Raw genomic sequence first — 27,259 nt, forward strand, 5'->3', positions numbered from 1 at the left:
TAGTAGTGATACACGGTGGCTTCCTGAAGTGAAATTGCATATATGACAGTGCAGTGTTATATGCTCCTCCCTCCCCAGATCTAATAAAGTAAGTGAGACTTCCCCACTCCCTGACAGCTCCCAAGAGAAGAGTACACGTTCCAAGTTTAGAAATTAAACTATTTATTCTAGATTTCTTCTTCCTATGATTTTTATTTTTTTTGTCTGATTAAGAAAGCAATTAAATGAAAATATAAAGAATTTACAGTATTTGTGCCGTTGTTACAAATTTACATAATCACCTTCAACATATCAGTTGAAAGAAAAACTTTCACTTGTCAACTTTCACTTGTGATTTAACAAATACCTAATGAAACTTCAAAATGAAATCACATACAATTTTCAATTGGTAGACCCACAAATTCTCACCCTTCTCAAATGATCACTTTTAAACAATCACATTTGAAGAAAACAATACACAATTAAATCTTACTTTAGAATGAGCACTTATAAGAAATGTCCTTTGAAAGGTTTACTCACAGTATCTTCTGTTCTGTAGTGCACTTGAATTATCACAGTTCACTGTTTATCAGTTCAGTCACTGAATAAAATGGAAAAAAATGAGAAAAATACCAGTTCGTAGAACGATGAATTAGAGTGCGTTGTCTGGACGTAGGGTGCGTTGAAATAAACTGAACATCACAGTTTAATTTAAAAAAAAATCACTCAGTCTTGTAAAAAAAATAATAAATGAAAAAAAATATCCCACAGATAAACTGCCTCAAAAGGGTTCAAACTGCGATGAATCAACTGGAGATGTCCCTTGGATGGCAGGGTAACAACTCAATCTTCAAACTCTGATCGGAGGAAAAGTTAATTGCATTTCACAGCGGTCTCGGTCTCACGTGCGCTAATACGTGTGGGAAGCTTAATTACACGTGAACAGTCTCGTTGACATGTTAGATCTCGCCGATGCGTTTCAATCAAAACACGAGTGCAAAATGCAGCAAAAACACATAAAAGATATTTAAAAAAAAAAAAATACAAGCAAACAGGGTTTTCACTCTAAGCTTACTCACAATCTCAGTGGCCTTCACGTTACGTAACTGCGTCACTCTAACAGCCAACATACATCACGAGAAAAAAAATCTATTTACTTCTATGAGCCGCGGGTCACTTTCCACACCTTCACTTAGTGCAGTTGTATTTTACTCGACGTAAGCCTCGATAATCTTCCGTTGAATCAACTTTATCGAACGAGCTTCTCGATCACAACGCTGCACTCACTTCTGTGTGCGACACACCCATACATCACGCTCTTCTTCGTCTACACCTGCTGCAATTACAGCATGCGCAAAAAGCGGACCACTCGCCAAAATAAAAGTATCCCAAAAATAAACTTCTTTCAAAATAATATATCCGTTACATAAAGATTAAATAGAAACATTTTAAATTTGAATACAGAAATATTAAACGATTTGGAGTACTGAAATGATACTTAAATGAAAATAAAAGGGCCAGTAGGTGGCGGCAGGTCACTGTTTTTGTCACAGAATCATTTATTCAATCGATTCATTCAGAAACTAAGAAAGTGGCTGTCCTTGTGAACACAGATATGTATAGGTAGATCATTTAACAGCTCCAAGCACGTAGACACGACCACTAATCTTGCAGTGGTCAACTTGATGTCATTCACCATAATAATTAATTAATATTTAATGATTTTCCACATTCCTGCCCTGCCAGTTGTTGTAAAAACCTCTGGGATTAAAATCCTGAAGAAACAGGATAACCTTTCACAGGTGAGAATACGAGAGAGAGGCGGTGTTCTGTTTATTTGTCCTACCCTGTCAGATTTTGCTACGTCCCATTAAAACAGTGGGTAGTATATTTCGACAACAAAAAAAACCTGTAAAGTTATGGTTTATTAACGTCTACACCCACCACAACCCTAAACCTACCCTAACAGTAATGCAAATACAGTAATTATGTTTTATATTCACGGTTGTAGTTAGAACGGATAAAGCTACAGGAAACCATCAGTAAATACATTTTTCCTACCTATTAGATAGTGTTTATAAAAGTCTACACCTACCCCAACCCTAAACATACCCTTACAGTAATGCAGATATATTAAATATTGTTGTTCAGCATGAGAAAAAGGACGCAATATTAATGTGCGCATGTGCAGTCCCTGGTAGAAAAATCTGACGAGTAGGATAATGTCAGGACAGTGGAACCATAGATATGTAAGGATTGTGGCATCTTCGAATATTGATTGACAATTATGGTGAATGATGTCAAGTTGACCCTTCCAATATGGTGCCGGACAGCTTACATATAGTGGGTTATAGAAACAGTTGCTAATGAGGCATTTAGGTATACATATCCAAGCGTGTGAATGAGTGACTGAATCATTTACTCACTAGATTCGTTCAAAAGTGCAGACTGATCCATAAACCAAACACTTCTGTGTTTGAATGGAGATGCGCAGCAGTTTAGCTGTTACTTTGGAACTATTTTTGCTGATGAAATAGAGCAAAATCAGACAACAGTAATTCTAAAATGTAATTTTTGTAAGAGTTGTAAGAGTTTTTATTTTTTTTTCTTCCACATTTCTACAGATTTTTGTCCCTAGAAAAATAAATCAAAACAGTGTAAATATCATTCATTTAGCCTCAAGACTGTAGCTAAACTCTGTTCTGGACTGTAACACCAGTCTGTTCTGGTGGAGCTTCCAAAATCTCCCACTGTGTGGCATCAATGAGCTTATAGTTGATCTGTCTGTATTTCTGTGGGTCTTTCTGCCTCTGTCTGCGCACCTCTTCATAGAGACTCTGAAATACTGGCTGAGGAGGTGTGAATCGGCCCACCTTGGCCAGATCCTTGTAATAATCCCACTGATCTTTGTCCAAATTGAGCAGGTGCTTCACCTGCACACCTGTTTCTTGTTTTCGTTGCACCTCCTTCTGCACCTCCTTCTCCATCTCTTCCTGGGTGGGCAGCTCGACTGAGCCCTCCAGGACAGCAACAGCGAACTTAACCTATTGATAAAAACAGGAACATTAAAGTGAGAATAAATCACAATCAGTATTCAAACTGTATTCAAACCTTACCGTGATTAATCTCTGCTCACCTGACAGTCAAAATGTATGAAAGGGCAAATAAGTTTGCAAATGCCTATAAAGAAAATTGAAGGGAAACCAGGGGGCAGCAAGTACTTGTACAGTGGAGTCACAAAAAAATCCTGTACATCCAGTCCTAGGTCTGATGGACAAAGGAAATGGAAGTTAAGTTTGTATCCTGTACAGAACAGAAGAATATCAGCCTGGGTCACTGATCCGTCCTGGAACTGTAAAGATCCATCCTCTGAAACCCCAATGACAGCACTAGCCTGCTGGATACCCAGATGTGGAGGTAAGGACATGGGTGGTGTGCAATGACTTAGAATCACCTAGATTGAGAAAAACATTTGTGGATGAGAAATAGAGAAAACATTAACTCAATCTCAGTCACTTATCAGTGAGGCCAAGCATCACTTTTCACTCCACTCAGATACTAGAGACTAATCGGAAGTGATTAAGAATTTAAATTTTTACCACTGAGATGGATAGAAGGATAGAATTAATCCAAAGCCATGGCGACTTTCTTTTGCGAAACCCAAAAGGAGAATATTCAAATAACTTTTTGAGACAATAAAAATGGATTGGTGGGAAGGTTTAGTGTCACAATGATATGGAAGTAGTGACAGATCTTTTCTTCCATATTGTTCATCCGAGTGAAACAAAATATGGAGAAAAAAGAAAAGAAAAAAAAGTAGGGTGTAGATTTGGTTTTGTCCATTGGTTGTTTCAGAGATTCATGTTGCACTCAAAAGTGGAGGCAGATGAACGTGAGCTTGCAGGCGTGGTATTTAAGCAAATTCAATTATTGGATCTATAATATGCATTATAAAATAGAATAGGGTGAATTTTCACTCCATGTCAACTTTAAATATGGGACTGTTATACTTTTATGGCTTCAGAAGTCCTTGAATCAGTGTTATTATTGTTAAATAAATTATACTTGTGATTTTTATATATATATTTTATATATATATATATATATATATATATATATATATATATATATATATATATATATAAAAGCGTCAACTTAAAAAGACAAAATTAAATAAATAATAAAATAAAATAAAAATAATAATAATTATAATATATATATATATATATATATATATATATATATATATATATATATATATATATATATATATATATAAACTTAAACTTGTTTTATTTCAGCTATTTGCTAATGCAACATATCATTAATATTTATTTAAAATAAAAAAGTATTTTCATCCATGCTTATTTTCTAAAGCAATAAGTAATAAAATACATATGTACAGTAAAATACAATATATAGCTATAGAAAAAAAGGGAAATATTAAAATCTAACCAAATTAATAAAATATTAATAAAACCTATAATAGCATATGAAGAATACTGAAACTTCACTGTTTTGAATATTGCACATCACTTTTATGTGCTCTTTTGTGTTCCACAGAGGAATGAAAGTCATTTGGCTCTGGAACAACATGAAGGGTGAGTAAATAATGATAGATGTTCGTTTTCAGGTGACCAACCCTTTAATTTACAACCAAATAAAGCTGTGGCATGCACTTAAAGTAGTATGTGACATTGTAAAAAAGGAAGCTAAGCCACAAACCTGAGAATTAACTTGGGCTATCTCAATGGAAATATCCACACCGGATGCTCTGGCCCCCAACACCACAACGGACTTGTTGGCGAAGGGCTCTGGATAGCGGTACCAGTGGCTGTGTAAGACTTTCCCTGCAAAACAGCAGTGGAAGAAGGTAAAGATAAATGTAGGAAGATGAGAGACAGAGAGATAAAAGGGGAGATGTAGGGGTGTAATGAGACTAATGGTTGGGGCTTTCAAGGTTATGCATTTGTTGTGATCAGTGATCATTTGTTGTACCTTTAAAATGCTCTATTCCAGGAATGTAGGGCAGGTGGGGGTCGGAGTAATGCCTGCAGAAAGAGCAAGGAAATATGAGTCAGCGCTGAGACGCTAAAGGGCTCCTGTGGTCTTCTGAATTCCCTCACAGAAATGCCACATGAATGCATAACATAATACCCATTCACATCACCTCAGCGAGAATTCAGCCAGATAAAAGCCTCTGGGTATATTATGGGGTAAATGAACATGCCACTATTTGAATAATGCTATGCATTTAGAACATCACCGCAGAGATTAGATGCTGTTATGTCCATTTGAGCATGTCTGGGAGATAAAAGGACTCTTTAAGATGGCATCCCTCACCCGTTACAGACAAACACGAGTCGAATGTCTGCTTGTTCTGGTCTCCACATGTGCTGCGTGAAATTACCTCCCACGTCACAGCTCCCCCCGTCTCCGTCTCCATGGAGATGGGCTTCACCTTTTCCACCACGGTGTTGAACTGTGAGGGACAAAGCAGTCTGTCATAAGCAATATTCTTGCTTCCGTTGGTAAGAAAAATACTTAGTAACACTGAGAATGTTTCTACTGTGGTCTTGAAACACACTTGATGGGTCCTTGGATTTTGTACTGACATTGATGCCAGTGATGTCAGTGACCCCTAGATACCCTATCAAAGAGACAATCCATAATTATCTACATTTTTTTGGCCACAAGCGGTTCTATAACAATATTCCCCCAATAGCCATTTTTATTTGACTAATACGGTTTATTTAAAGTTTTATATAGGTGGTGGACTAAGAGATGTCAGTAAATTACAGATTTACTGAGTGATGCATTGGTTTCTCAGATTTAAATTAATAGGACACATGCCAAATAGCATTTGTAACATGATGATTTACCCTCAATTTCAAAGACAATGATAATATAAAATGTGTGAAATCAAGTCAATATATATTTTTTTATACTATCTCTCATACATGCACAATTTCCAATTCTATCAGTTTCTCTCATTATTATGATTTTTTTTTCTGTTCCAATCCTCAAATATCTAAAGACATTTGGTTTTGCAGAATTTACAGTGATAGTGATGGGCTGGTTTTTAGTAATAGTTTAACGATCGAGTCGTGTCGATTACTTTTGTGATGCTTTTATGCATTATTTTGTGATGACTCTCATGAAGTGATGTGACATACAGCCAAGTATGGTGATCAATATTCAGAATTCGTGCTCTGCATTTAACCCATCCAAAGTGCACACACACAGTAGTGAACACATGCTCGTAGCAGTGGGCAGTCATATCCACTGATAAGATATTATTTAATGCTACATTCCTCCAAACTTGTTCAGCAATTTTTCATTTTTTCAATTTTTCAAATGTTCTAGTTTATTCCAAACACAGAATTTAGAATTAAGACAGACATATATACCTTGATATGACGAGCAATGTCATGTCTCTCACAGTATTTTTCCAAATACTGCTGAACTGACATATGGTGCAAAAAAGAAGGAAGGTGGTCATCAAAGGGAAAATCAGGGAACATCATAATCTCCTTAGGCAAATTGGTTCTTGAAACAGATATGAGTTTTTATAGTACATAAAGTTATAAAATGTATACAAATTTACATTCATAAATCCCCTGCTCAAAAACAACAAAAACAAACAACTTAAACATCCAGCTTGAAAGTCACAAAAACATCTTAAAGGCAGGTTTAATAAGTTGTTTTTATAGACCCCTTAAAAGTTTGTAAACATTGCAACGTGTCCGTGTGGGTGGGGCTTAGCTGGAGGCAAAAAGAGGCACGGACGCAATGTTGACATGCGTAAACTAGCACGTTTTAGGAGGGATTTATTAAACATGGATGCAGAAGAAAGTTCATAACTGTCCAAATATGTACAGTCCCTGACTCTGCGGGACCGTGACAGCTATTTTTGTAAATTAACTCTCAAGGATGGAAGCAGGCTACCTGACTCCTATGCCATACGGCCATATGAATTACTTTTGGGTGGTTTGGGGAATTTTGTCAAGGCTTATTTTCTAATGTAACCTATCGCTGGGTTAACTATGTTTAGCAATGTGTGTTATTTTAAGAGACCATTCAAAGGATGGCGCACACATCTATCGCTGTATCTTTGTTTAACATTTAAACTAGCTAGTGCGCTGAAGGTTGGCGACTTTTCACCAAATATGAGAATGAGGAGTTGTCGTCCCAGCACAGAGCCCCTCCCCTCGATATCCCAGTCTCCGCCATGTTGGCAGGACACTGGCGGCGAAACATTACGTGTGTTGTTAACTCGGTAGTAGAGGAGGTTCTCGCAATTCTGCACTGTTTTACCATGCCTGTAAGTTACTGCTGCGTTAAACACTGCTCCAGTACCTCACACGATACATATGGAACACATAGGAACAATGGAATACATTTTTTTTTAGGTTACACCAAACGCAAAATGGCGGACTATAGACCCGTACGAGCATCCCATTTACCTCCACGCACATATATGGTCGTTGTGAATAAAGTAAGTTTATTCACATGCGTTTTAGCGTGTTGTAATTACATATTGCATTTAGCAGACACTTCTTGACAAAAATGACAAAGCAACTTAAATAACTGCGACTGTTTCGTAAACACTAGATTGTAAGGAGATGTTCAATGTACACAAACGTTTTCAACATGTTTTGATGTAGGCTAAAGCTGTGTATGTTTAGTTATAATTTGATTTTAGCCCAATGACACATATTGTACCAGGTTTTTGTGTTGGGGGCTGCAAAGTGGACAAACCAGTTCTGGGTTGGCTAGTTAAATGTGTGATTGCAAGATGTAAGATGTGATTGCAAGCCAGTAACAGTGTGAATGCAAGGTGACTTACATCGTAAACAATATAATTCACAATGTCCATATGTGAGCATGGAGGTAAATGGTCCAGGTCTCTGTGCCGCTGCAGGGAGCTCGTATGGGTCGATATTTTGGATGCCTGAGAGCTCCTCCAAATACCGCTGTTTTGCGATTGGTGTGAGCTTGTTCCTGTAAGGTCCCCTTTCTTTCGCCTTATCTTTTTGCATTGCTTTACTTTCTCCCTTTTCTTTCTTGTATTCGTAGATCCGTCTCGATCTGTTCCGCCTACATAATGCGCAAAAATGAAAGCGCTCTGAAATGTTTAGTGGCGCCTCTGTGCAGTTCTGAAGGCGTTGACCCTGGCAACCGATAGCGTGTCCTACCATCATGGCCGACCGGCTCAGACCCCTTCCAAATCAACCCAAATCGGCATGTGACTCACTCTCAATAAAACTGAAACTTGCTGATGTACTAGATAAAACCAATTCTCTATTCTAGTCTATTCTCAGCAGGGATAGGAACAACTTTTGGCTCTTTACCTGAGATCTCTATACATACTGCTGTGGATGGGATATCCATTGTCATATGTACCCATTCGTTCCTCATATAACCACGTCCCACCCAAATGATCGGTCATTTCATACACCACGGGTGTATCAAAGGCCTCGGGCCTAGACAGGATATGTCGAGCAGCACAAAGGCCCACTGGCCCGCCTCCTATCACCGCTACACGAGCTTTACTCCTCTGCTCCATGCTCCAGAGCTACAAGAAAAAAACGAACCCGATACAGAAAAAACAGAGAACGATAAATAAAGTTTCAGAATGACAAAGCAAAAATTCCATTCCGATTTCATAATTCCTTGTAATTTATGTAGCTAAATAAAGAATGACCCCCCCCCCCCCCCCCTTGACAAACATGCACACTGATTGTCTTTATCAGCACACTTGCAGGTTTCATATGAGTCAGAAGCAATTACGTGTTCTGGATCGGAAAACTCACTGCCGGTAATCACTCACACACACTACACACAAAGCTGTTTACTGCGGAGATTTAGCGAGCATAATCCCCCATTTTGAAGGCCTTTCGAAAAGAAATGCTTGGTCACCAAAACAGTTGAATAATGTGTCACTAATATGAACTTCGGTCATGTCTTTGAGTCAGCTGCCTCCAATCAATATGGATTTCTCCTCTGTTGTTTGCTGTGGGACGGCTGTAATGGCTGAAACTGTCAGTTCTGATAAGAACTATCAGTATTGGCTGAAACTGTCAGTTCTTATCAGTAACGAGACACACACTCTCACTGTATACGCCACTGCCAATTCTTTCAAAGTTTCATGATACCAACACATTTCCCTTGTTTCTTTTCCTAAGAAATGATCTGAATGGCTGTGAAGGGGGCGGATGGGTCAGGGTAGGTCAGGGTATATTCTGGCAAACTGTTTACCCATCCTGTTTTGCAATCGGCAAAGCAAACTGTGGCACACGTGTACGCCACTACCAACACGCGATGGGTAACTCGCAAAGCACAATGTTCTTTCGTGTTTTCCCCGAATGACACCATAGAAAGTACTTGGTTTGAGGAGTAGAGGGCGGGGCAACAGTTAAAAGTTTCAAAGTTAAAGGTTCAAAGTTAAAGTTCATGCAAACAGATATTAATAGACAAGTTTCAGTCGAATATTTATGGTTTAGGTCTATAACAAAACCCAGTGTTAAAGCAGAGCTCAAACACGATATAAGAAAAATCAGAGATGGTTTAAATGTTCTTTGAAATAACGCTAACCACTTTAAGTAGATCATTAATTAAATACATTTACATTAGGTCATCCGTGTTTTCCTTTTTTTAAATAAATAAATAAATTAAAATCGAAAAAATATCTAAGAATAGAATAGAATAGAGAGTGCTAGAGTTCGAGGGTCAAATAAAGATGGAATATGTTTGCAATATAACAATTTTAAAGGTAACAATGCAATTAAAAAGGCAATGGTGGAAAAACTGTAATGTCTGTAATTGTATTTTACCTGACAATTAATCAAATATATTGCACACTTTCACTATACTGAATTTATAGAATAGATCAGCTTTATTGCACAGCTGTACTTTTAAATGTAAGATCTTTTTGCGATACAAACTTACAAACAGTTCTGGTGCATGTCAACAAATATGTACAGAACTATGAAATTACATTTGCATTATTTTTACAGTTACATTTATTAATATTAATTTATTCCTTGTGTTATGTCTAATCCTTAGCATGGCTTTATCAGATATTGCCTGAATTGGCTAGAGGAGGGTGAGCAGAATTCAGCTGCCTATTTCTTTAGGTTGGAAAGGCGGCAAGATAAAAATTATATTCAGCAACTCTGTGTTTATAGGAAAATAACTTTAATTGCAGATTTTTGAAAGAAGTTCTTTAATAATTTATATTCTTCCAAATTATCCCAGCAGATTTTTTGATTCTTAATCCTCACATAAAATAAATGAATAGACTAAAGAAGAATGTTGTCTTTGTGATGAATCAGCATATAAAGTGTTTCATCCTAATCGATTTTTTTATTTAATATTGAAATATCCATTTATCTCATGAAGTTATGTCATACCTACACTCACTAACTGGAAATAAACCAGAGATGATTCTATCTTTATGATTTTATCTAAATTTACTTTCCCATTAGGGGCAACTGATTTTTATTAACGATTTAAACAGAATTTCATATTAGGCCTAAATATGTATGTCAACCTTAATGTTAAATTATTAAATGTTACTGTTAAATTAGAATACATGTAATATGACAATAGGCTGTTACCAATTAAATCAGTATTAATCAAGCTTTCAGAGATAGAAACTGTATCTGAAGTTGCTTTTAGATGTAGGCCTGTGTACATGCTTTTACATAGCAATTACAGCTGTGTAATGAAAATAGATTTAATGTTTTATACATCATTTTAACACAAAAATATGTAATGACAAAATGAGATTATAAAAATAGTTGGTTTACTTCTGTAGCTCTTCACCAAATAGAACTATTTACTTGCTCAGGGTACTGACCCACCAAAGACTGTCCGATTAGAGATGAAACGAAGATGCACTAGGTTTATAAGACTAACCCATTTATTGTCACCACTCAACAGACTGTTGTGTCGTGGCTGTGGGTTTTCCACAAAAAAATAAAACAAAGGCATAAACATGAATATACATAATATACATGATAACAGTAAAAATGAACCACAACAAACTGGCAACAACACAGGACAATAAATTTAACTTGATAATTAAACATTAATATGAACATTATTTGCAAAAGATATGTAGAATACAAGGCAGGCTGTAATTCTTATATTATAAGCAGCGCACAGCTGTAACTTCACACCTTATGTTTATAATAGTTTAACCATTTGATTTAAAGAAATGCAGCGGACCCTGTTTCAAACGGGAACTTACCTTGTACTAATAACAACAAATGTTACTCAAGCACTCACCAGATATGTATATAAGCATATAAACAACAGGGTTACAATGTTTACAATGTAATACACTAATTATGAATGCACGCATACATATATAGATATTGTTACCTCATGGACATTATAACTTGTATACAAAGGTGAATAAGTCTCTCATCGACTATATAATTAGCGATTCAAACTTACTTTTGCATTCACGCACAACACTTTGTCCAAAAGCCGATCTATGTCAAACAATAATGTTGCAGAAACTTAAGCATCCACCCGTATCCCACTGCACTGAACTTTAGTTTCTGGGAAGGTGGGGGGAATCACATGGTCAAGGTTTCTGGACGCTGATTCGCTCAGGTGAAATGGTCTGTGTATGTACTTGTCTCAACATGTAGAAGGAGAGATTTAAAATAGAGTTAGAATAATAGAAACCCATAGCCTTTTTATAGCCACCCCCAGATTTCCATAAGGAAATATGTACTTATACAAAAAGGCTTATTTTACGAGAGGGTCGCTTCCCTGCGGGGATAGGTCTCTCACTGTCGTTTGTGCATACGGGCCGAACGGCAGTGCGGACTACCCGGCCTTCTTGGAGTCTCTGGGAGGGGTGCTGGAAAGTGCTCCGACTGGAGACTCCGTCGTTCTACTGGGGGACTTCAACGCTCACGTGGGCAGTGACAGTGACACCTGGAGGGGCGTGATTGGGAGGAACGGCCCCCCTGACCTGAACCCGAGTGGTGTTCTGTTATTGGATTTCTGTGCTAACCACGGTTTGTCCATAACGAACACCATGTTCAAGCATAAGGGTGTCCATCAGTGCACGTGGCACCAGGACACCCTAGGCCGGAGGTCGATGATTGACTTTGTGGTCGTGTCATCAGACCTTCGGCCATATGTCTTGGACACTCGGGTGAAGAGAGGGGCGGAGCTGTCAACTGATCACCACCTGGTGGTGAGTTGGATCCGATGGCGGGGGAGGAAGCTGGACAGACTCGGCAGACCCAAACGTACTGTGAGGGTCTGTTGGGAACGTTTGGCCGAGCCCCCTGTCAGAGAGATCTTCAACTCCCACCTCCGGCAGAGCTTCGACCAGATCCAGAGGGAGTTTGGAAATATTGAGTCCGAGTGGACCATGTTCTCCACCTCCATTGTTGCTGCGGCTGCTCGGAGCTGTGGCCGTAAGGTCTCCGGTGCCTGTCGAGGCGGCAATCCCCGAACCCGGTGGTGGACACCGGAAGTAAGGGATGCTGTCAAGCTGAAGAAGGAGTCCTATCAGGCCTGGATGGCTTGTGGGACTCCTGAGGCAGCTGACAGGTACCGGCAGGCCAAGCGGACTGCAGCCCGGGTAGTTGTGGAGGCAAAAACTCGGGCCTGGGAGGAGTTCGGTGAGGCCATGGAGAAAGACTATCGGTTGGCCTCGAAGAGATTCTGGCAAACTGTTCGACGCCTCAGGAGGGGGAAGCAGTGCCCTACCAACACTGTTTACAGTAGAGATGGGCACCTGTTGACCTCGGTAGAAGGAATACTTTGAGGATCTCCTCAATCCCACCGACTTGTGTTCCGTTGAGGAAGCAGTGGCAGGAGACTCGGAGGGGCACTCGTCCATCACCCGGGCTGAAGTCATCAAGGTAGTTAAAAAGCTCCTTGGTGGCAAGGCACCGGGGGGTGGATGAGATCTGCCCCGAATACCTCAAGTCGCTGGATGTTGTGGGGCTGTCTTGGCTGAAACGTCTCTGCAACATCACATGGCGGTTGGGGACAGTACCTCTGGACTGGCAGACCGGGGTGGTGGTCCCTCTTTTCAAGAAGGGGGACCGGAGAGTGTGTTCCAACTATAGGGGGATCACACTTCTCAGCCTCCCTGGGAAAGTCTATGCCAGGGTACTGGAGAGGAGAATTCGGCCGATAGTGGAACCTCGGATTCAGGAGGAACAGTGTGGTTTTCGTCCCGGTCGTGGAACACTGGACCAGCTCTATACTCTTTCCAGGGTGCTTGAGGGTTCATGGGAGTTTGCCCAACCAGTCCACATGTGTTTTGTGGACTTGGAGAAGGCATTCGACCGTGTTTCTCGTGACATCCTGTGGAGGGTGCTCCGGGAGTATGGGGTCGGCGGCTCCCTACTTAGGGCTGTTCGGTCCCTGCACGACCGGAGCAAGAGCTTGGTTCGCATTGCCGGCAGTAAGTCAGACCTGTTCCCGGTGCATGTTGGACTCCGGCAGGGCTGCCCTTTGTCACCGGTTCTGTTCATAATTTTTATGGACAGAATTTCTAGGCGCAGCCAAGGGCCGGAGAGTGTCTGGTTTGGGGACCATACGATTTCGTCGCTGCTTTTTGTGGATGATGTTGTCGTGTTGGCCTCCTCAGACCAGGACCTTCAGCGTGCACTGGGACGGTTTGCAGCCGAGTGTGAATCGGCTGGGATGAGAATCAGCACCTCCAAGTCCGAGGCCATGGTTCTCAGTCGGAAAAGGGTGGATTGCTCACTTCAGGTTGGTGGAGAGTTCCTGCCTCAAGTGGAGGAGTTCAGGTATCTTGGGGTCTTGTTCACGAGTGAGGGAAGGATGGAACGTGAGATTGACAGAGGGATCGGTGCAGCTTCTGCAGTAATGCGGTCGCTGTACCGGTCTGTCGTGGTGAAGAAGGAGCTGAGCTGTAAGGCAAAGCTCTCGATTTACCGGTCAATCTACGTTCCTACTCTCACCTATGGTCATGAGCTGTGGGTCATGACGGAAAGGACAAGATCCCGGATACAGGCGGCCGAAATGAGCTTTCTCCGTCGGGTGGCTGGGCGCACCCTTAGAGATAGGGTGAGAAGCTCGGTCACTCGGGAGGAGCTCAGAGTAGAACCGTTGCTCCTCCACATCGAGAGGAGCCAGCTGAGGTTGCCCGGGCATCTATTTCGGATGCCTCCTGGACCCCTTCCCAGGGAGGTGTTCCAGGCACGTCTCACCGGGAGGAGGCCCCGGGGAAGACCTAGGACACGCTGGAGGGACTATGTCTCCCGGCTGGCCTGGGAACGCCTCGGGGTCCTCCCGGAAGAGCTGGAAGAAGTGGCTAGGGAGAGGGAAGTCTGGGTGTCTCTGCTTAGACTGTTGCCCCCGCGACCTGGCCCCGGATAAGCGGAAGATGATGGATGGATGGATGGATGGAATTTACAATTACTTTAATCAGAAATAGCAGGTAATTGTATAAGGCATGCAACCTGTCTAGTGTAAGCCTTTTCTCCCACCTGAACTTTGCCTGTCCTCACTCTGGTGTCAGCTCCAGGTTATAATTCCGACACTTTCCCCACGGGCCAGAGAGCTCTGGGTAGCTGTGGATCGTTGATCAGCACCGTAGTGCGAACCTGGATGTGTGAAGTATCCTTTTGCCATTTTTGATGACCTAGGAGACCAGGGAGGTGGAATTTGACCATGTCTCCAAAATTGGTCAGCAAGGATTTGGCTGTGGCGCCATTGACGCCGACTGATCAGTTCCAATTGCGGGTATACTGTCAGGGGGAGTGATGCATCCGGCCGCCCCATTAGGAGATAATTTGGAGTTATAGGGTAAGGATCGGAAGCATAACATGACGTATATTCCAGTAGTTTGGAGTTCAAGTGCCTTTTTGTGCTGAGTTTGTGTCTTGGTCTGACAAAAGTTAATGGTGTTTTCCCCGTCTAGTCGTGAACCGCCTGGAGTCAGTTTCCAGACTGTGGAGGATGTCGATATATACTGCTCTTGTAGTGAGGCATTTGAATATTATTCCCCATTTCTTCTCACTATGCTGAACTGTTCTGATAGTATAATGACTGAAGCAGTCCACGCCAGTGGAGAAAAAGGCAGGCTTGAAAAGAAGAGGGGAAGGCCCACCATTTTAGGCACCTTTGGTTTCTTTATCCATCTCTGACACTTCACACATTCTCGTTGAAAATGCTTGATGGCCTCTCTTCCACGCAGAACCCAGTTTTGTACCGCAGAGTTCAGCAAACACCCTCTCAGGACCTGGATGACAAAGTTGAGAATCACAACTTTGGATGATAAGTTTTGTGATGGGGTGTCTTGGATCCAGTACAATAGGGTGCATGTTATTGGGCTCCAGGTAGAGACTATGTTGTAAACGTCCACCGACTCAGATTAATTGGGATTCGCCATCAAGTTCTGGGGCTAGTGCTCTTAGTCTGCTGTTGCACGCAAGTGGTTTACCAGTCCTCAATTGCTCTAAGTCTGGTCAAACATTCCTGCTGTGCTTGCTGCAAAACACTAATCTCAGCTCTTCTGTAGTCACTGGCTGTGGGATTACTATCAGTAGACCCTTGAAGAGCTGTGGACTCAATTAGCTCCTCTAGAGTCTTAAACTGACTGAAATCAGAATATGTAAAACATACAAGAGAGCAGGTACCAACCTTACAGATACCAAGTTCATTACTGTCTAGTTCATTTGAACTGGGGCATTCAGGCCACAGATTGGGTGGATCTTTCAGGAAGAGTGGTCCTTGGTACCAGTGACTTTCCGGGCCAAGCTCTCAAAGACTCCTTCTCCGAGTGATGTAATCAGCTGGATTGGGGTACATATTTCTAGCTGTGTTTCTCTGTGAGATCCTGGATCTCTGCGACCGAGTCCCCACAAATACTAATGTTACAGAGGACTTATTTTGTTTCTTTATTCCAACTTCCAAGTGGCCTAGTCAAGTCGTTAGTTATGAATAAGTTGTTAAAACGTGTAAATTACTCATTCTTGACACAAGGAAAAAGAGCTGTGTGCGTGCACACATTTGAATAATGTCGGGCTGTAAACGTGTTTGGGCTCTTAAAAAGCTGTTAATCAAACTTTACTTGTCAGGCTCAGGCCGAAACCTGTTGGGCTCGGGTCCTGTTAGGCCTAACTTTTAATGCCTGATTACAGCTCTAGTCCACAAGATCGTTTGGTGTATGGTTAGGTTTAACTTGGTTTGGAGTACTTTGGCAAGTTGATCTCCAGTCAGTGCAGCGCATAATTCCAGTCGTGGAACAGATTGTTATTTTCTTGGTTCTACATGGGATCTTGCTGTTAGGAAAGCCACCTCTGTTTGCCCATGTTGGTCCTCTGTTCAAAGATATGCCACGGAGCCATATGCACGTTCGGAGGCATCACAGAAAACATGAATGTCTCTTAGGCTCATTGCTGTGTCTTTGATGGGGCTATAGTAACACAGAGGAAGAATGATTTTGTAGGGCTGGTAACTCCTCCTCCCACTTAGTCCAGGTTTGTAACAGATCTGCAGGCAAGTGTGGATCATCCCAATCCTGTTTGTTATTCCACAGATGTTGTACAATGATCTTGGTGTGAGTGGTATACGGGATGAGGTAACCTAACAGGTCGTACTCTACGTACACTCTATATATGCTGCGCATGGTGGTCTCACAACTGTCCTTAGCACGGTATTTGTAGGAGATTGTGTCAGACTGATGGTTCCAGAGGATCCCCAATGTTGATTCATGGATGTGTTTTCGGCCTTGCGCAATCAAGGGGTCCGCACAGTCTGATTTGGAATTGTGGAGGGCCAGCAGGTTCCTGATTGTGTCGACAAAGCACTTTGCCTCTTCTGCTGAATTGAAGCCTTCTAATCAGTTATCTACATCAAAGGATTTCAGCACAGAAATATGGACATGCAAAGACGGCGCAGCAGGGACTGCAGGTGGTGCTGAAAGGAAGGATCTGCCATTCGTACACACTGGGTAGTTCCTGTGTGTTTAGATCTCTCCTGAGGAAACACAGGAGTGGTTTGTCTTCTGGGAGCAGTCTAACTTGGTGGAACATCCCCTTGATCTCGCTGCTGACTGCCACTGAATGTTCCCTGAATCTGAGTAGCACAGCATGTAGAGATGGCCCCAACACTGTTCCTGGGAGCAGAAGCTCATTCAGGTTTTGTCCATGATATTGGAACGAGCAGTTGAAAACTATCCTGTTTTTCCCATTGTGCTGCACCATGTGGTGTGGGATGTACCAAGAGCCAGACGTGTCTGTTACAAAATCTTGAGGTAAATTGTTAACATATCCTGCTTGCAGCAGTTTTGCAATCTCTTTGGTACAAGCGGCTGCTTGCTGTGAATTTCTGGCCAGTCTCCTTTCAGTGGCCCTCGGCTGCGATAAGATGGCTTCTTTAGGTGCTTTGAGTTTGGGTATGTTCTTTACATGCAGCAGAGGGGTTGCATATCATTTGACACCCTCCACTTCAACTCTTATTGTCTTCCTTTCCAGAAGTTCCACTGCCTCTTGGTCCTTCTGAGCTGTACTGTGGAAGAGGATAGTTCTCTCCTATCCAAACCCGGATCTCAGGTCATGGGGAAGCTTCCCAAGCAGCTGAGAGACATGATAACCACATTGTAACTTGTGAGTGCCCTTCCTGCCTAACTGCTCCAGCATGCCAACCAGTGAATGGACTTTAAGTGCAAAAAGACGAAAGGCCTTCTGGTTTCCACTAGCTATGCTTGGGCCATCCATTAACTCTGCAATGCGCTGGAGAGCCAGTTGATGTGGCTGGTCATACTGTTGGTCTAAAGCAGCCATTGTCCTTGTGTAAGGATGTTGAAAATGGCAGTATAAGTCAGCAATTAGTAAAGCCTCCTCTAACTTCAGATAGTCCATCAGTATCTGAAATTTTAACCTTTCCATTATATTAGCTGGGAGGACATTCTCCAGAGCAATTTTCAGCTGTGAGAACTCTCTTGGGTTGGGATTTATGAAGTAAGAGTTTGTAGAAGTTTGACCCTCGATACATTAGTTCTTGCTCAGGCAGAGGTGGTGGAGTAAGTGACCAGCATGGCATTTGTGGATGCCTGGCAGTGTCTTGAGAGTCCCTATATGGAGAATTGGAAGGGTCCTGTCTATGGGAATATTGCACATCAGATTTCTGACCCATTGTGGCATATAATGGAAGGAGACGCTCTGTTTGGTAAGGGGGGCGGATACTGGAGTTGGGCTTCGAAACTTGTTCTCAGTCTGATGCTCAATTTGTAGTCTGAGGCGTTGAGCTGGTACAGGTTTGCTACTCATTTCTACAGAATGTGCCTGTGGCTGGATACATGGTGCAGTTATAGGACGACTGGAGCTATGCTGGCTTGGAAGGGCAACAGGTGAAGGTGGCTGATTTCCTGATCATTGATGATCCATCTGAATTTGTAGCTGCTTCATCTGTTGCATTAGCTGAGAAAGCTCCTTTACCTATTGGTCCTTTGCATTCTGGAATGTGTTTCTTTCCTGCTGTATCATCTGCAGGGCTATGAGGAGATCCTTATTCTCTCTCCTTATGATGTCTGAAGCAAATTAATGCTCGTCACCAGACCACTGTAGCAGACTGTCTACTTCATAACCTGGTAACAATGGAGTAAAGCCAGTTGTGCTTTCCAAAATGCGATATTGTCTTAGGACAATTTTGATGAACTTTCTGATCCACAAATGTTGACTGATATATATACACACACACATTTATTTATAATTTAAAAAAAAAAACTTGCTGCGTTGGACTAACCAAGACTTGTCATAGCATTTGCATTTTAACAAGTTGTGAACAAGTTATTATCTGGCTCAGCTCAGTGTTCATCTTCAGTTCTCTCTTCACAGCAGTTCAGTCAGTGAACTGTTTGAGTACATGAATTACTCCGGGATATTGGTTTGTTTTAACTCAGAGGGAGTGCCAGCCACATTAAAAAAGTTAACAGCTTAATGTGTATTGGAAACGCGAACTGTTTAAAACGATTCAGTTCAATTTGGTGAACTGGTTCAAAAAGATCCAGTTACATCGAATGATTTGTTTGCCAACCGGATATCACAAACTGCTTTGTTTCTCTCACAACAGACACGGAAGAGAAGACAATTCTGAATAAAGTTGTAGTTTTTGCTATTTTTGGACCAAAATTTATTTTCGATGCTTCAAAAAAATTCTAACTGACCCTCTGATGTCACATGGACTACTTTGATGATGTTTTTCTTACCTTTCTGGACATGAACAGAAACCAGGAAAATGGCTCTAGTGGAAAATTTAGATCTCAGGAGATCGACCTGGTGGCTAGTTCCAATAACCGAGCTCCTATATCACATAAAAACAATTAAACTGTGTTAGCCCACTTTAGACATCTCTTCCATTCCAAGTGGGAATTGTTTGCCCAGGATAAGTTATTTTGTGGGCCTTATGCCAAAGATCTAAAGGGATCTTATGTGTGATTATGTCACGTTCATGAACTTTGTTTCCTTTTTTGGTGCCCTTCCTAGCTTTGTTAATTGATTCCTCCCACCTGTTTCCAGTTCCCTCATCACCTCCTGATTGTTTAAATACCCGTCCTGTTGAGTTCTCCCTCGTCCGTGATTGTTTGCATGTTTGAATGTAGATGTTTCCTAAATGTGTAAATGCTATATGTAATCGAGTCTATAGTCTGTATTCTCCTTCGTCTTCCAGTAAACTCCTTATTTGTTCCCGATCATCCTCTTGTTCCTTATTTTACGTTTAACACTACCTTAGTTTGTAACAGAATCACAGACCTAAACAGTTGAGTTAATTTAGCGGCGTTTTTCTTTCTTTTTTTTTTTTATATATTTTTTTTCTCCTCTCCCGGAATGGCCATCCCAGCAGTCTGTCTCCTATGCCTGGAGCAACTGGACCGTTCGCTGGAGGACCACACCAGGGACTTTTTAGATCTGGCGTGCCTTACTCACTTCCCCGACCGACCGCTCGCTCTCTAACTTTTTCTATACCGGCCTGAGCGAGCGTAGTAAGGCACGCCTGTCAGCGAACGGTCCCCGAGAGGATTTCGCCGCTTTTGTGAAGTGGGGGCTGGAGAAAAACGGATCTTCATGGACCGTCAGCACCGCCGAGGGTGAGCTGTATGCAGTCTCGGGAAATCTAATGGAGCAAGTTCTGGACCTTATGGACTGGTCTATGGAGGTAATCCCTAATTTTCCTATTTCCCCGCTGGTTCCGTCCAGCCCTGATCCCCCTGTATACCCTCTCAGTCTCCCACTCCTACCTCCTCCAGTCATTTCCTCTGCTCCATTTCCGCTGGTTGCGTCCAGCCATGAATTTTCTGTTTCTCCGCTTGTTCCCTCCAGCCATGAATTTTCTGTTTCTCCGCTGGTTCTGCCCAGCCCTGAATTTTCTTTTTCTCCGCTGGTTCCGCCCAGCTCTGAATCTTCTGTCTCTCCGCTGGTTCCGCTCAGCTCTGAATCTTCTGTCTCTCCACTGGTTCCGCCCAGCTCTGAATCTCCTGTGTCTCCGCTGGTTCCGCCCAGCCCTGAGTTTCCTGTGTCTCCGCTGGTTCTGCTCAGCCCTGAGTTTCCTGTGTCTCTGCTGGTTCCGCCAAGCCCTGAGTTTCCTGTGTCTCCGCTGGTTCCGCCCAGCCCTGAGTTTCCTGTGTCTCCGCTGGTTCCGCCCAGCCCTGAGTTTCCTGTGTCTCCGCTGGTTCTGCCCAGCTCTGAATCTTCTGTGTCTCCCGTGTTCTCTCCCGGCCTCCCTCTCCCACCTCCTCCAGGACCTGCTGGTCCCTCTGCTCCACTTCCACTGGTTCCGTCCAGCCCTGATCCTCCTGTCCTTCCTTCCATCCTTCCTCTCTCTCCTCCTCCTAGACCAGCCAGTTCCTCGTCATCCCTGCTGGTGCCAGTCAGTCCCGCAGCTCACCCACAGTCCACGCCATCGGAGCGCGATGGTTCGCCGCTGGACTGCCAGTCTCCAGCTCCGCCTTGGCGCGTTAAGGCCCTGTCTCCGCCTCCAGCCTCCGAGCCCTGGACGCCTCCTCGGTCCTTCGACCCAGCGGCTCTGCCTTGGCTCTTAGCTCCCTAGTCTCCACCATGGCCTGGCATCCCACCTGCTCCACCGGGCTCCCTCGTCCCTCCGGCTCCACCTTGGTCAGTCGTCGACCATCCGACGCCTCGATACTCCACTTCTCTGGTTCCACCTCGTCACTCCATCTGTCAGGCTCCTCCTTCCCTCCGGTTCCACCTCCATCCTCGGTCACTCCGGCTCCACAGCGGTCTGCCAGAACCCCGCCTCCGCCTTGGTCGCCTGAGCCTTCTGCTCCACCTAGGCCCTCCGGACCCTCGACGTCACCCTGGCTCTGCGGCTGTGCTGCTCCATCTTGGGCTCCTCACCCACCGGTGCAGTCTCCGCCTGTCAGCCCCCTGGTGTCGTCGACCCCTCCTTCACCTTGGCTCCTCCTGCCGTCGACTCCACCATGGATCTCCGTCCTGGCTGGTCTCTGGTGGACCATCTGGCTCCTCCTGCTCCAGGCTCCTCCCTGGCTCCTCTTTCCATCCACTCCGCCCTGGTCCCTACCTCCATGCTCCCTCGTCACCTGCTCCTGGCCTGCTCCTCGCCCGCCTCCAGAACCTCCACCCTCCCTCCGCTGGTATTCCTCTTGCGGTGCGAGGACGCACCGTTCCGGGAGGGGGCTAACTGTCACGTGCATGAACTTTGTTTCCTTTTTTGGTCCCCTTCCCAGTTTTGTTAATTGATTCCTCCCACCTGTTTCCAGTTTCCTCAACACCTCCTGATTGTTTAAATACCCGTCCTGTTGAGTTCTCCCTCGTCCGTGATTGTTTGCATGTTTGAATGTAGATGTTTCCTAAATGTGTAAATGCTAAATGTAATCGAGTCTATAGTCTGTATTCTCCTTCGTCTTCCAGTAAACTCCTTATTTGTTCCTGATCCTCCTCTTGTTCCTTATTTTACGTTTAGCACTACCTTAGTTTGTAACAGATTAGTACATTATCACTATAACTTCTTAATATTGTGTCAGTATTAATGCAGAAGGCTTCTTGTCACCAGTTCATGGATCACTCCTACTGTACCACTGTACAGAATTATCCTTCCATACTTGTGTCAGCAGCCCACATCCTTAACCATTCAGCCACCACAATGAAAAAATGTCCATACACATATATTCATTTATAACATGTTTATTTTAGAAGATGCCATGAAATTTGCATTCGTCTCAGAGCTTTTGTTCAAGGGGTTGTTGATCAGTCACATCCGATGGAGTATTAAAAAAACCTCAGGAAGATGAGGAGTCCTGTCCCACAGGCACGTGGGATGGGAAAATAAAATGAGTTTTAAACCAGATAACATTCTTGTCATATTACTGGTTTGCATTTTGTTTCTGAAGCATTAATCTTTCATATATTAATAAAGATAATGTCCTTAGATTAGGCAGAATTAGCATCACGCACACATGACAACATTGTACTTAAACTGATTAACCCTACCGGGAAAGACAAACCTCCTGCATCCACCTCCTCAGTCAATTATGTACTCGACATCCATAATCATTAATGTTATTTACAGACAGCCTAACACACTGTTGGAAAGTGCGTTTACTCAAAACCCTGTAAGACACAGGTTATTGACAACATTTTTTACTTTACTTTTGGGAAAGCTAGTGACAGTGCTCAGATGCCTGAAACCAAAAAAAGTGCAGTCTTTATTGCTTTTCAAAAAAACGTATACACCCTTAAGGTAATTATGTGAGAAAGTGATTATGTGATGTCTAAAAATTAGTTTAATTTTACAATTACTTTAAATTAAGTTACAAAATGTAAACAAAATTTAATTGTTTGAATATATATATATATTTTTTATCTTATTACATTTATTTATATTCGGTTTCTGCAGGTTTGGACCTACGTACACTACGGGTTTATTGTGAATCTTTATGAGCAACAGGTTGCAGATTCCCCGAAGGCCACTTGATGGCAGCAGTAAGTCACCCTCTCTGATTTGGCGCCTTAAAACATGATGACGGATATTATGTTCTGTGTTTGCAGTGGCAGGCTGTGGGTTGTCGGAGTGGGAGACTTCCAAAAAATAAATAAATATGATGATTCCTTTCACCCTCCGATATGTGCCAATTGGAGATTAGAGGAAAGATGCTAGTCTCAGAACAACGCGAATAAACTCTCTTGTGGGGGGAAAGACAGTGTTTGAGAGAGACAAGTCAACTGGTGGTTCTTTGTCTCTGCATACAATGGTGTGGCCTTACCGTGGCGCGAGCATGTGAGCGCCAAAGAAAAGAAATGAACATGAGGACATATAGGTGCATTCATTATATCACTGTGTCCAGTACAGGATAGGAGACATAGTGCAAATCCTTAAAAAGCAGAGAAATGGATCTCTGCTTGTTCAAGAAAAACATAAAATTGAGAAGAAGTGCAAGAGCGGCAAGGGGGTGAGGGAGACCGAAATAGGGAGAGGCAGAGAAATCGAAAGAATGAAGTGAATCAACCCATTTTTCTCCTAGTCTTCATGGTTTCTAGTCTTTCGACCCAGCCGTATGACGCAACGCTTCTAGATGAAGGGGACCTGCTGCTGCTCGAGCTGATAATGATAATAGTTATGATGATAACAGTAATAACCAACTTCCCATGTCGCTCTCGTTCTGCCAGCTGCTTACGTGTAAGGATTATCAGTCGCTCTGACACATTAAAGTGGAGATGCTGCGGTACCCTGGGGCTCGAACGTGTGCGTGTTTCTGTGTGTTTGTGCATATGTGCATGTGTGTGTGTGTGTTTACATGGTGATGCCCTCAAATCTGTCCCCCTTGCCTCTATTTCCTGCCAATTACACTCTTGCCTAAGATTGGTGTACCATTCAGCTGTAAGTCCTGTTCTGATGGTGCTCAGGTGTGGGCAGTTACCAACTTGCCCTTTTCACCTTTAGAGCCCCCTCTATTGGACATGTGCATCTAATGGAGATTTAGGACCGTTGATTCATTGTTCATTGTTTGATATAGCTAAACTGAATTTATGATAGGAACATGCAAGAAGATCTCTACTTGTACACTTGACCAAGTAACTGAACATAAACTCATAAACACTTTATTTACTTATTACTTATTTGACTTGTTTGCATGCCAGAACTTGATTTTAATTATAGTAAATGCATTTTAGGGGGGAAAAATTTGCTCCTTCGTTGTAGGGTTTACCCAGCATAAAATTAACTGTTGATAGGCTACATGCCATGTAAAAACCCAGCACCTGTCATGTTTTAAAAGTTTTATAAACACACTTTACGTATACTTACTCCATGAGCTAATTCCACGAACACAGAAAACCATGATAGATTGACCAATGCTGAAGTCCAGGAATTTCTCTCTCCTCCAGCTGCTGACATAGTTGAATGGCGTCACTTTACGCTGGCTTACGTCACTCACAAATTTCTGGTGATGATGCAAGTGCAACCAGGAAAAAGTGGGCCCTAGGAGAAAATTTTATTCTTCAGGGACTGCCTTGGTGTCTAGTTCCTATAACTTAGTTCCTAAAAAGCAACCAGTGCAAAAGCCCCAAAAGAACCATTTCACTCAAGAACACTCAGAAAATTTTAGCACGGTGATGGATATGACAATGTTGATGTATTTGGTCTTGGTGGAATAGATCTGCTACTTTGCTGCTGAATTGCTGCTGTGGTTATTGGTTTAGTTGTAGATTATTGCTGCTGCTGCTGCAAGCAAGTACATGAACTTGTTACTGCCAATGCATACGGCTATCAGTGCCTTAAGTATTTAAGACATAATGCTGCTGAACAAATAGCATATAAAATAACCCGTAGCAGATCTAACCAGGTGGAGCTGGGGAAGGTGGAGGGTTCAGAGAAACCCTGAAAGCGCGCTGCAGGAATCTCTAGTGAATGTTAGCCAGCCATATAAATGCAAGGCAGTAAGCTCATTCCCTAAGCTAATAAAACATATTGGTGATTTGGGCTCGTCTGTTCAACCAAGCCTCAGGAGCTTAGGTGTTGTTTTCGAGTCAGCTATGACCTTGGAGGTGCATTCTAAACAATTAGTTAGAAACTGTTTCTTTCAACTGAGGAACATTTCCAAATTACGATCATTTGTGACCAAGGATGAGTTGGAGATGATCATTCATGCATTCATCTCCTCTCGATTAGACTACTGTAACAGCCTTTTTACCTGTTTGAATAAGAAGGAGCTTTATCGTCTCCAGGCTGTCCAGAACTCTGCTGCAAGGCTTTTAACTCACATTAAGAAAAGAGAACAAATCACGCCGGTTTTAGTAGCACTTCACTGGTTACCAGTCCAGTATAGAATTCATTTTAAAATCCTGGTCCTTACTTTTAGAGCCTTGCATGGCCAAGCCCCCACATACATCACTGACCTGATACAGCTTCATACTCCTACCGGGAGTCTCAGGTCATTTGACCAAAGGTTATTAGTCGTTCCCCATACTCATTTTAAAACTAAAGGGGACCAGTCATTCCTGGCAGTCGCTCCTAGGCTGTGGAATGCTTTGCCTCTTTCTTTGCGTTGTGCAAACTCTATTGCTTCTTTTAAAAAACAACTGTAGACTCTTCTCTTCAAGCAGACTTTTGGTTAGTTGAGGTTTTTTTTTATGGTTGTTTGTTGTGTTTCCTGTTTGTTTTTTATTTATTAGTTTTTTTATATTGTTATTGTGTTACACCTTATTGTGAAGCACTTTGTGATTTTTATCTGTGAAAAGCGCTATATAAATAAATGTTACTTACTTTACTTACTTACCTGCGCCATCTAGAGTTTCATGACTGAACTACCGTATTTTCCGGACTATAAGTCGCACTTTTTTTCATAGTTTGGCAGGTCCTGCGACTTATAGTCAGGTGCGACTTATTTAATCAAAATTCATTTACCATGAACCAAGAGAAATTAACTAAGAGAAATGAACTAAGAGAAAACATTACTATCTCCAGCCGCGAGAGGGCGCTCTATGCTGCTCAGTGCTCCTGTAGTCTACACTGAAGACATAGAGCGCCATCTCGCGGCTGTAGACGGTAATGTTTTCTCTTCGTTCTTGATTTTAAATGTATGCGACTTATACTCAGGTGTGACTGATAGTCCGAAAAATACGGTATATATTTTTGATCTTAGTGTGATGATCAATAAAATAAATAAATAAATAAAAAGAAACTTTTTCCACTATAAAATAACCTTTTGTGTAATGGAAAGTTTTCATGGATTAAAAAAATCTTCTTGGAATAAAAGATCAACTTTTTTTTTTTTTTTTTTTTAAAGAGTACATGTATTTTCATGGTAAAACAATTTCTGCTGTGATTTAATACAACAAAAGTTGTTCAAACTAATTGTTGTCATAGCAGCTGTATGCTTTGTGCTTAGAGTCTGACTCATGGATACACTTTTGCCTCGCTACACATTTGCAGGTATTCCTGTCATGTCTCATATGCTGAAGACTATGACGCTCTGACTCAGTAACTAAAAATGACATACTCGATTTGTACTCGCACAAATGCACAGAAAGGACTTCTGGTCTGAGATCATACTAATTTTGAGGTACGAGGATAAGCAATTAAGTCAATTAGCTGGTAGTTAAGCTTCTATTGAATTCTGAGAATAGTGTCTAAAAGTGCTGCTGGGGAAACGACATGTGAACGCACGTTGCTTGTTGGCATTTTGGTTGAGGATAGCTCTTGCTTTCGTAATTAGCTTTCTTTGAATATGTAAATAAGCAGATGTTACTTTTAGTTAGTAGTTAGCTGCCAAGATTCCCAAACAGGTGTAATCCAGAAATTGGAGACTTAATTTGATCTGAATCCAGCTCTATTATATCTCTCACTGAGGCTCAACAACAAAAAAAAATAAAAAATTCTGCATTTGTAGGTTTACAAAAAGTGTTTAAATGAAATGAAAAATATATTACACTCAAATTATTACACCGTGTCCATTTGTTATGTAAATAGTGGGATTATTTACAGTCATTGGTCATTACATTATATTGTTATAATTTAGAATTATTTTAGTATCATCAACATTATATTAAGTTTTTTTTATATTTTTAATCATTAAGGTTTTAGTCATTATATAGGCCTAGTTATAGTTTTTGTAATTGTGTTGTATGTTTATATATATATGTCTTTGGAATTTTCAAATTTTTATTTTAGTTTTAGTAATTTTAGATATACTAAATTAAAATGAGAAACATTGTCTTTGCAAAAAGTGTTTATTTTTAAATTTAGTTTATTTCAAGTAATGGAAATGTTTATTTTATGATTTTAATTA

General features: G+C 41.9%; 1 pseudogene; it reads right to left on the minus strand.

Annotated features, from left to right (window-relative positions):
• Positions 1-307: 307 nt before the first annotated feature.
• Positions 308-11,520, minus strand: LOC113054219 (flavin-containing monooxygenase FMO GS-OX-like 2; annotated as a pseudogene).
• Between the last annotated feature and the right edge of the window lie 15,739 nt (positions 11,521-27,259).

Source organism: Carassius auratus, chromosome 35 (assembly GCF_003368295.1).
Source record: "Carassius auratus strain Wakin chromosome 35, ASM336829v1, whole genome shotgun sequence".
Taxonomy (NCBI): Eukaryota; Metazoa; Chordata; class Actinopteri; order Cypriniformes; family Cyprinidae; genus Carassius; species Carassius auratus.